We start from the raw sequence: 11821 nt of genomic DNA on the forward strand, positions 1-11821 counted from the left end.
TTTCTACTTAATTCTTCATTCTCAATTTTTGCAGAGAGATCCATAATTTTAAGGTATTTTACCTTATAAATCTACATGTGTAATAATGAAAAAGTGGTATTATAATAGTCTTTAGCCTTATAAATTCTCATTGAAGAGATATTAATCATCCTGAGCAGTGTTTGTGTATGTATATATGTGGAGGGACGGGGGCTTCTAAACAAAGTAATTGTATTTGGTTTACACATAAGTAGTATAAGCTCTTCTACTTAATATTTTCAGGGTCTATATGTTTCTGTGTTCTTTGTAATTTTCCCTTTTGTAACTACAAATGTTGTTTCTAAGTTTCAAAATATGCCATATTTTAAAATACAGTAAACTTCCACAAAATTACACTTAAAATTAAATTATGAATACTAATTCTAAAATCTTCCTTGCTTTTTAAAATCTGAAGATTAAATTCATAATACTTGAGTATTTCCTTGCTACATTTTTATTATGATTAGGAATCAGCATCTTCCCTGAGAAGCTAACATAGTAACAGATGAATCTGTTATTATCACTGTCAACACACCTTTGTTAGAAACATTTTTAAACAGCATTGTCAGGCCAGTTTAATCTGTGGACAGAACCCCATACATAAATGACTATAGGACTTTAAAGGGAAAAGATGGGATGAGAAAAATATTTTGTTTATCCCTAGACTGTTTTGGGAGGAGGGAGCAAGATTTAAATTTGCCTCAGCTTTAATTGCTTTACACACATTCTTGTGACGCACAGTTGGGAGGGAGGAAGAAAAAGAGGGAGTTGTTACTGTGTGGTATGTATCTAAAAGAGTGCATTTGAAAGGGAGAGGAGAAAGCAGAAGCAAGCTGGTCTGACCAGAAACAGAACTGCCTGTGACAGATTAAGAGACAAGTGAGGCTTGGAATCTGAGAGCAAGCAAAGAGAGTGGAAATTTACAGCTGCCCTGTGTGAGTGTTCAAGTGATCATTTTCTGCTAACGTTTTCCGGTGGTAACTGTTACTCTTCAAAGAGAGAGAGAGAAAGTCAAGACGGGATTGTGGAAACTCTTTTCTCTGCAACGCTTTGGTAATAGGAGGCACCCTGTATTAAATGGAAGATAAAGCTACTTCATGTAAAGTGCTTTGAGCCCAAGAGAGAGCTGTCTTCAGCACCTCACCATGTGTCTACTTTTTGTTGCTTAGACAAGCCTGGACATTTCTGTAACATTTGGTGAGTATCAGCCAGGTTATCTATACTAGTTCATAGAAATGGAACTAATATGGTAAACTTTAGTTTTAGTAAAGGTTTTACAGTTATTGCTTATACATTCATTTTAAATTGTGTTGTTACCTTATTTCTTTGTGCATGATGAACTGCTGTTACTAGGAGAGGTTTAAAAAAACAGCAACTACGAAACAATACTTCTCTGTTGCCTAAGGCACTTGAACCATTACCAACTATTCTGTGTCCATGGAACATCTTATTTTGGAAATGGGTTTTTATTTACAGAGGGTTACCAAAAATAAACTAGTGGCAGTATACTACTTTTCATGTTTCTTTTTCAACTGCATAAAAATTCAGGAGTTACCTCTTTCTGTGTATTGTCACTAAATTTAAAATTATCAATGTGATGTTTGGTATCTTCAATTATTATAAATTACACCCTTCTCTCATAATCCCAGTGGAAGTGTTAATGATACCATTATTTACAAGGACATACAATTTAAATATTGAATGCTTCTGTTAGATCCAATAAGTGACACATGATTTTTTCCCCAAATTCTGTAATGAATGTAAAAATTAGACAACGTACATATCAAATTTACCATTTGATACAAAATGGATGCACATGGATTTCAAATTAAGGATTAAAACAGTTATTTTCTTATAGCTGATACCAAGCTCTCACATAATATTTTTGTTCTGCTGAAGAACTGTTATAGCCAAATGCATATATGTATACAAGCAATACAGCAGAAAAAAAGAAAAATAAACTCATAAAATATGTATTCACATTCCAAGAAAAACTTTAATTGTACAACTTTAACATAGGAGATTGTATACTCATTTTTTATATGTCTTTTTAAAGGCATCAGTGGAAGACACGTAATCATTCTTCTGTGGGAGGAAGGAAATATACATTGTTAGCTGCTAAAGTGAGTCATTGCATAGAGGTGCACCATTCTAGGCAAAGTTTCTAATTTCCTCTCTGCCAGCATCAAAAAATATGTCCTTAGTGATTCAAGTGAGTCCTTTAAGGCAGAACAACTTAGCTGAAATGAAAACTTCAATAGAGTGTCAGTAAACATATCAATAGGGTTTATACCCTAGACATAATATATAAAGTGGTGCATTTCCTCTATGTGTGCAGAAGCCTGTAGAACAGGTTTTGTTTTGTGGTTTCTTTCTTTCTTTCTTTTTTTTTTAATGCCTTTGACCTATGTATAAGAAGAAACTCAGCTGATCTTTGGAAACCTTTTCTGGACCAGTATCTTGCACTTAAAGTCAAAAGTAAATAAAATAAAGATAATATCACAAACCAACTTTTCTTCTTTACTGAAGTTCCCATACTCGGTCCTTCTTAGACCAGTGGAAGGTTTGCATACAGCTTCACAATTGTCCGAATAATTTTTTATTTTAAGCTAGTAAGTCACTGGTATTACCTTGGTGGTGGCACCATTTCTTAAGCCCATAGGAATGTAAATATAACAATAAAGATTAAGTCATTCTCAGTTTACAAATATTTTGTACTTCAGAAGTTTATTGTGAATGGGTTGTTGGGAACTTGGGACCCATCTTCCCTGGAAAATAATTCAATAAATGATTGACTTTTATTATAACCTGAGAACATATTACAGTCGCAGTATAGAAAAACCATTGCCACCCTGAAAAATACTAGAAAAGCAAGTCTAGTAATGAAACTAAATGTAAAAACAATTCTATTGAATAAGACATTATTTTTATTTATCTTAGATATTAATGCTTGAAGAAAAGCAAATTTAATGAGATGAATGGGTTTTGGGAAAGATGCTTATAAATAGGATTTCTAGGTACTTTTGAGAGCTTCCATGGTTGATTGCATTCCCTTTATGAGACCTTATCCCAGGTTAAGATTAGTGATTTTTGTTTCCCTTGCCATAGGCATATTTCTAGCCATTGCTTTTACCCTTATCACCCATTTCTAGAGTCTAGCTCAGTGGCACATAAGTAGATACCTAATAAATAGTTACTAGATGAGGCCTAAACTTTTTCTTTGGTTCACAGAAATGGAACTGATGAATTTTTCCAAGATATCCAAAAAAGGAAAGGGGTTTAGGGGCGCATGGTTTTCATTATGAGAAAGATATGGCCTGATAAGAATCATTGAATTGTGAGACACAAAGCAATATTAGTACAGAATAGGCCTAACTATTCCGAGAAAAAGGGAAGACCTTGGTATAACTTAGTGGCAGCCCTGAATGAGTAGGGATGGTGATGGGGGAGGCAGTTTACAAGCTTGGTATCTTGAGTACATGGGACATTCTAAGGTAAGGTGTCACCTTTATGTATTTGCATAAGTGTACCAGGACTCATGAAGAAATGCGGCCTATTAGGAAAACTCAAATTAGGTCTATCTAAATTAAGTTTAGTGACACTGGTCCTAAAAGTTTCTCTAAAGTGCTGTAGTACGAAATTTAAAAGTTGGCAATGTAATAAACACATATAATGAAATAAACAACACGGTGAATGCAGATTGCACTTAGATGATTTTCAGTGGCAGAACAACTTTTCCATTTGATCAAGAAATACTTTCTTTGTTCTATTTCAAAAACTATAAACCTTGTCTTAATAATAACAATATCTAACCAAAACTTGATGATTGTTATGTATAATATGTATGTGCTTACAGGAAAGACTAAAAAAAAGTCAATTTTGAGTTTCCCTTGATAATTCTGTTGTAAAGAATAACATTTGTGAATTTCAGTGAGATCTGATGCTTTGAATACAGGTACTAGTTTTTGAGAATACAGACCTAGCTTCAGACCTCCTCTATAAATTGAGATTATGAAATTCTAATATAATATTCTCATTCATTGACAGTCATTAATCAGTAATAAATGTAGAAAATTTTAGCTCTGACAAATGCCTGGATCTGTCAACAGAAACATCGCTATAAACCTAATGAATGAAGTTACTGGTTGTTTTTCCTGGAATAGTAGTCTAGTAGGTTATTATTTGTAATAACAAATACATTAGCTGTTGTGTGTCTTCCTACCTTCATGTACTAATTGTGTTTTTAAAATTATTTCACTGGTTACAGTACACTAGAATTAAGGAACAGTTCTCAAGGACATGGGTTTCTCTTAAAAAAGAGTTTTTATTCTGATGCAAGTCTGACCAAGGCTTCCAGATGAATGAGGATGCATAAGAAACTTCTCACAAGTTTTCCATTTCTGTGTAAATTGTCCACTTTTAGAAAAGTTCTCTCCTAAACTCTGTTAATAAAACTTGTAAAAACAAAATCATTCTTAGTCATTTTGAACTGAGAAAAAGAATGATCAAAGTCCTTATTTATACTCTATTGCCTACAGTTTCACTCATTTCTATAGGTTTTCAAGTGAAAAATTTAATTGTAGTGCCTAATTACATTTAACATCTGTATTTTAAAATAGAATCATTAAAGAAGCCATTGATTGGAAAACACTTTAACATATATCATATGCTCTATAATGGATTTGGTGTCATAATATGCATAACTAGAATGATATGCTTTGTAATTTATTATCCTGTGAAGGCACTTCTAAATTATGACTTTGTCAGTGGGGGGAAAGGGGACTACTTGGATATGACAAATATAGCAGAACCATTGGGAATACTTAAAAATATTTTAAATATACATTAAATCAAATTTACCCATTTAAAGAGAACAGTTCAAGGAATATTGACAGATGTATATACTCATGTATATACATTAAAAAAAAATGAATCTTACTAGCCTAATTATCTGCCATAGATGCAGTTTGATCATATCATGTCTGTGAGTTCTATTTGCAATGCAATACAGATAAAAGAATGCTCATTACTGAACTTTTGTGGTTTTTTTTTTTTAAATGTGGGGCTAAATTTGTTTTATTTTTTTTTAGTTTAAGAGAAGGTAATTTATGCCTTAAGTTTAAATTAGCAAGCTCTAAGAAAGAATTTTGGAAATGTTCCTCTCTCACTCATTGTTGATTGTAAAATAAACATGTGAAAGGAAAGAAGGCTCATTTTTGAGTTGGCTTTCTTTCAGTGAATAATTTAAATTAAATAAAATGATTTAAAAATAGAATTAGTACATGAAGTTAGGAAGATATATAACCACTAAGTTAGAAGTTTGGTTACTTTTTATATTTTTATCTATGGAAATCTTGAGATTTTTCTTGGCTTCAGAGATGAATTTCTCACTTCCTTAAACTTTTACGGGAAACCTTTGAACTATTTTTGAACAGTATAATTGGAGGTTAAACATAAAGGCCTGGAAATGCTCATTAGCCCCTACAGATAGACATTTATTCCCCTTTAAATATTTTAAGGAATAAAAAACAAGAAAATTGAATGTCCCAAATGACCTTTTCTCCTAGCTTCCTCTTCTCATTCCCCTATAAACACTCCTCTCCACTTATATCACTGAACATGTTCAGATGACTCACTCGAGTGATTGACTCGGGGCCACCTTTAACAACACTCACATGTAAGTTAGGGATATGAAGCATTTTACCATGTATCAGAAAAGGGAATGCTGCCAAAATCTACTACAAAATCTACAGGGCCTGAGTTCTCTGGGAGTAGAGCTGAGTAATTTTTTTTGGCTTTCTCTCCAGAATCTGAGCCAAGTTCTACTCTTTATGAAAATTTCATAGCCAAAGTAACAGAAATCATATTTGTTTGACTAATGCTTTGAAAAGACATGGTGACCAGATATTCCACAGTTTGAACTTTAAAACACAGTTAGTTGTTCAGTTATTGAAAAATATCATTTATGAGAAGATGTTTCCATTATAAGAGCATTTGCATGGCCTGTTAAACAAAGTTTGGGAAAAAAACCCAAAATCTGAAGGAAAAAGAAAATTTAGCATACATAAACCGACTACCCAGAAACCATCACCATTAACTTTTGTAAATTATTTTTTCTATGTGTATGTTTTGTGTATTTGTGTTTTGCTTTTAAACAGTTCCATAATATGGAATGCTGTTTTTAACATTTCCATTTTATTTCACATTCTTTGCAGACGTTTTCATAGCCATACAATGTACTGCATTTCATCAAATCTAAGAAGCCATTGGTTATAAGTCATATACTTTATATACCATTAAAAAAGAAGGAAAACAACCTACTATTTAGGGTAAAGTTTCCTCAGTTGTAAAAAACACCTCAATTTCAGAGATGTTAAAATGTTTATAGGGGCGCCTGGGTGGCGCAGTCGGTTAAGAGTCCGACTTCAGCCAGGTCACGATCTCGCGGTCTGTGAGTTCGAGCCCCGTGTCAGGCTCTGGGCTGATGGCTCGGAGCCTGGAGCCTGTTTCCGATTCTGTGTCTCCCTCTCTCTCTGCCCCTCCCCCATTCATGCTCTGTCTCGCTCTGTCCCATAAATAAATAAATAAATAAATAAATAAATAAATAAATAAATGAAAATGTTTTTAATAATGTCTCAGAGAAAACCCTTAGTTTATCTTGCTAACATAGATTTCCAGAAACAGAAGTAAATCAGAGGTTGTGAACATTTAAGAGTTCTAGATCCATACTGCCAAATTATTGTCCAAGTAATATTCCCATCAGTGTGACCCGAAGGGGAATGGGATTAGGGAGATGTACCAAGGGGGTTGTTTAAGTTGTTTTGTATTTTTTAAGCTGGGTGGTAAATATACAGGAACTGGTTACATTGTTTTCTATTTCTTCTTCTATATGCCCCAAATATTTTATCTAAACCAAATTAAATTAAAATATCTAAGGTAAGGGGCATCTGGGTGAATCAGTTGGTTAAGCCTCCAACTCTTGATTTTGGCTCAGTTCATTATCTTATGGTTTGTGAGTTTGAACCCCGCATCGGGCCCTGCATGAAAGTGTGGAACCTGCTTGGGATTCTTTCTCTCTCCCTCTCTTTCTATCTCTCTCTGCCGCTCCTGTGTTTTCTCTGTCTCTCAAGATAAATAAAATAAACTCAAAAAAATTATTAAAAAAAATAAATAAGATATCTAAGGGGGAAAGTGCTGTTGAAGCATTTTGATTAGCTTAATGGTGTCACAATCCACTTGTGAGCCAACTGCTGTAGCCAAGGCAGTGGAAGGAATATTTTGGCCACGCCTGGGTCACGTTCTGCCCTTTGGGTAGGGTGGGGTGGGAAGTAGAGCAGACAGGTCTATCACCAGGAGAAACAGGGACCAAATAGCTACCAGAGATTTTCTTTTTCTTTTACTTTTCTGATTCAGTTATTTCTGCTTCTATTGTTGCTATTTCCATCTCTCTCTTCTTGGAGATTTTTGGGGTGGTTTCCTTTTTAACTTGAATTCTTATTTATCTTTATTCCTGTATGAATTAATTATAATTGTAGATTCTTACCCTCCCACATGTCCTACCAACAATAACAAGGCTTCCTTTCAAGAATTATTTCTGATTTTTAGCATTTATTTTGTTAAACCCTTGTGGGTTTGATTCCGTCTCGTCTCATACGATTTTTAGTAAGCATACACAATCTGTTCACACACAAATATGTTTGCTAGAGATTCAGTTAAGAAGTTATAGACTTTCAGAACTCTGTAGGTTTTTGTCTATGTTCTTATGACATTTAGTTTTGTGGAAGTTCAAAGGCAACTTGACTTTTATCCTTTGTTTTTGTAAAGGTCATTTTATAGGAATGAGCTTTGAGAGCTTAAGTTTTGTTTCTTTTAAAAGCCACAAGACACTGAATTTGGGGTGTTATCATTAATCTCAACTAGAGAAGTTTTTTAGGGGAATAGAGGTTTTGATTTTTTTTTTTTTTTTTTTTTTGTCTGCTGAAGCTATTACATCTTTCTTGCCTCTGCTTCATTTTTTAGATTTTTTTTGTTCTTGTTGGCTTCCTCCACCTCCCCCCATTGTTGTAATACCTGTTTTTGTAGGATAACACTTTATCTTTTCCACATCTCTGTAATATACATATATAGGTGCTCAGTAAGTGTTTTTTTAATGAACAAATGTAGACTGACTAATTTTGTACCTTTCAGTTGTCCTCAGTCAATTTTCCATGGGGTCGTTTCTGCTCTGTGCAGGTTTGGATTACTAGACTGTATGTGTGTGTATGGATATGTGTTTTTGATCTTTCATCTTGGCTGGGTTTTAGCTGAAGTCCTTTTCTCTCTCTCTCTCTCTCTTTTTTTTTTTTTTTCCAGTTACGTTTGTTCTGTCTCCTATAGAGAACTGATTTTGGAGGCAACCTTTCCTGCCTAAGCCCATAGGGCATTTCTCCCCTTTCTTGGGCTGCATTTTCTTTCTTTTTTTTTTAAAATAGACCCTACATTATTTGTTGTTTATACTGTTTACTCACTCTTGAAAATGGAAAAGTACAACAGGGCCAGTGTCAGTCCACAGACGTTTGTTTGCTGCATGGCCCGCTATCAGCACTACGCTAGAGGGCATGTTGGTATGCGCGGCCTCCATAGTTTTCAGTGCTCAAGAGGCATTCCTCTAGTGTCAGTCTGTTGGACATAATCTGGCATGTTCTCCTGTCCCTGCTTCCTGCTTTGCTGAAATATAATGTATATTCTAACAACTCTGAGGTGGACTTTATGGAAAAATTACTACTACCCCTTTCTCCCCAGAAGGCACCATTTTCAGGACTCTGTCATTCTTTTTGTCTCTACCTGAAGCACTTTGTCTTTAGCCATGATGGATAGATAGTAGGAGTCAAAGACAGAATGGATATGGACCAGTGATGAGCAACCTAGAGCTCACTGTATATAACCGGTCTAATTTCAAAATATGATACTCTTTCTTTAAGAGCCCTCTCTTACAGTATGGCAGTTCCTCAAAAAGATTAAAAATAGAACTACCGTATGATCCAGCAGTTCCACTTCTGGATACTTATCAGAAGAAAATGAAAATACTAATGTGAGAAGATATATGCACCCCCATGTTCATTGCAGCATTATTTACAATGGCCAAGAAATGGAAACAACCTAAGTGCCAAGCAATAGATGAATGGATAAAGAAAATGTGCCTCCCTGCCCCTGTCCCTGTCCCTGTCCTTCTCTCTATATATAATTCACACATAAGTATGATTCACCCACAAAAAAGAATGAAATCTTGCCATTGATCAATATGGATGGACACTGAGGACATTGTGCTGGGAAAGTAAGACAGACGAAGAAAGACAAATATTGTATGAGTGTACTTATGTAAGTGAAATCTAAAAACAAAACAAAACAAAAACGAGCTCATAGATGCAGAGAACATATTGGTGGTTGCCAAAGGTGGGGGGGTGGGAGTGGATGAAATGGGTGAGGGACAGTCAAAAAGTACAAAGTTCCAGTTACAAAAAGCAAATAAGTCATGGGGATGCAATAAGTAAAATAAAATAATTAAACTAGTATTAACAAACAAATACAATGTATCTGGCCTTTCCCAAGGCATTTGGCAATTTTTTTCGATATCTTCATAAATGAAATGAAAAAATATGAGTTAGGGTGATATGACTAACTGAATTCACCGTTAAAGTTTTTGAAAATGAATGCCCTCATTTTATAGATAGAACAAATGACACACAGACAAGGGTGATAATTTCTGAATCATAGTGGATCAGTTACCAACCCAGACCAGATGAAGTTTTGTTTAGCAGGTAGTATTGAATGCCGGTGGCTCATTTGTTAAATGACCAGTGGGGTAAATGATGTGATGCACATGCAAGTGACCAGCGTGGCTGCCCAGAGTAGGAAGGGCAGCCAGGAGTTTGAGGGCGATACAGGAAGGTGTTCAGTCTAGAGGTGGGTGGGGCTGGTTATGATCTGAAGAGAACAGAGCAGTTAGGAGAGTTTCATCTTAATTTGTGGAGGATCAGGGGCTGGGGCTGCTTAGTTTGAGATACAGGTTTTGATTTCCCTCATGATATGGATCCCAGAACTGAAGAATAATGATCCTATGAAATTTAAAAATATTATTAAACTGATTTTATATATAGTGGTTATAGTAAGTAGATATACCTAAAATATGAAAATAACGAATTCAAGAAAGGAATACTGTATTGAGGGGCATTATACTCTGTGTCTTTCTTTCCCTCTGTTATATGATCTCATTGATCCTAAAATGTTTATTTTCTCCATTTAATAGTAAGTTCTAAAGAGCAAAGATTGTATTTTTCTTGTGCATAGCTCTATCCTAAGTACTTAGCAAGATTCTCGTGCTTAGTACTTACTGATTGTTGAATGAATAAGTAAATGAATAAATGAACAAACCAACACGCAAATAAAAAGTTGGGACACAGCAAATCAGGAAATGCTGACATGGGAGTCCTGAAAACATTTGTAATTTTACCAGAATTCTCATTAGAATTAGCTCAATACAAGGAGAATTGAGCAGAGCGATAAGTAATGAACAAAAATCACGTCATATGATACCATATTCTAATTTGTATTTTGTTTTGATGTCAGGAAGCATTTAGTTGAAATTCCCACAGTCAATTATCTTTACCTTAGTGCAGAAGAACCACATGAGGAAAAAGAACAATTACACAAATGCATTTAGCTAAAAAAACAACAACTTATAATGCTAAGTATTTTATCATTAAATATTTAACAATCAAAGAATAAATGTACATTTTTTAAAAGAAAAAGTGTGTGAGTCAAAGAGCCAGAAATATCTAGGGCACTTAATTAAGACAATATCATATCTCAATTATGTCTCAATTATTATTATGTCTCAGTTATTAAGACAATATCCTATCTCAACTATGTCTTTCTCTTTCATGAAATAATTTATTCATTATGACGTAGAACCTTTTGTAATAATAGCAGCTAAACATTATAGAGTACCTTACTTATACAAGGCCCTATGCAAGGTGCTCTACTTTTTAATCCTCATAATCCTAAGAGGGAGATATTATAATCGCATTTACAGATGAGAACAGAGCCTATAGAGGGATCACATCCTGTGCCCAAGATCACTCAGGTCGGAAGCAACAATTTGCTTGCTCTGCCCAATTCTGTAATGACTGTTTCAGCACCCACCCTACTTCTACACTACATATGCTTTTAAATTATATGCTACCTTCATTTATTTATGTGTAGGGCTGATTACTAAAGAAAAACCTAGTCTATCTTTATAATTTTATTCTTGAATTTTATTAAGGTGCATGATATAATATTCTTCTGATTCTCTTTTTTGCACCTGACACCATTCACTGAGAATCAGTGTGATCCTCACATGCTTTATCTTTGAATCCTCTGTCAACTTTCAGTATCCACTTTAGAGGCTCCCTGGGATCTCTTAACTTGCTTTTCAAACTTATCCTTGCCTTGAGGGTGGGCAAGTTCCCTTCCCACTGACTTTCCCCACACTGAAAAGCTGAGGCACCCGACTGAAAACAGCATCTCTCTGAAAACAAGAATTGTTTTTTTAGGTCTTCTGTTTTATCATCAAAATCCACACTTACCACTTTGATTTCTACTTCATAACATATACATATCTCACTGGAATTCCTGATCACAAACAACACATACTGAAGGAATTTATTGGAAGGATATAAAGTAGCTCATAGAATGGCAGAAATGCTAGAGAATCAGAATCGGAAATAGGAATCTAGGGGGATTAGGGATTTAGGACCATAACCATGGTTTTGCTATAGGAATA

At 34.6% G+C, this 11821-nt stretch overlaps 1 protein-coding gene across 12 annotated transcripts in view; it reads left to right on the forward strand.

Annotated features, from left to right (window-relative positions):
- The window catches only part of CAB39L (calcium binding protein 39 like), a 130797-nt gene that overhangs the window by 34150 nt on the left and 84826 nt on the right, over positions 1–11821 (forward strand). For 2 of the 12 annotated variants that reach the window (XM_040448387.1, XM_040448392.1), the window contains one exon: positions 1016–1215. The exons of 9 other annotated variants lie outside the window; for them this stretch is intronic. The gene's annotated coding sequence lies outside the window, so the exon portion shown is untranslated. Of the gene's footprint in view, positions 1–804; positions 1216–11821 lie in introns of those variants that run through there. One more of the 12 variants, XM_040448386.1, reaches the window with a different exon arrangement.

Source organism: Herpailurus yagouaroundi, unplaced genomic scaffold (assembly GCF_014898765.1).
Source record: "Herpailurus yagouaroundi ecotype Mexico unplaced genomic scaffold, PumYag 197, whole genome shotgun sequence".
Classification (NCBI taxonomy): domain Eukaryota; kingdom Metazoa; phylum Chordata; class Mammalia; order Carnivora; family Felidae; genus Herpailurus; species Herpailurus yagouaroundi.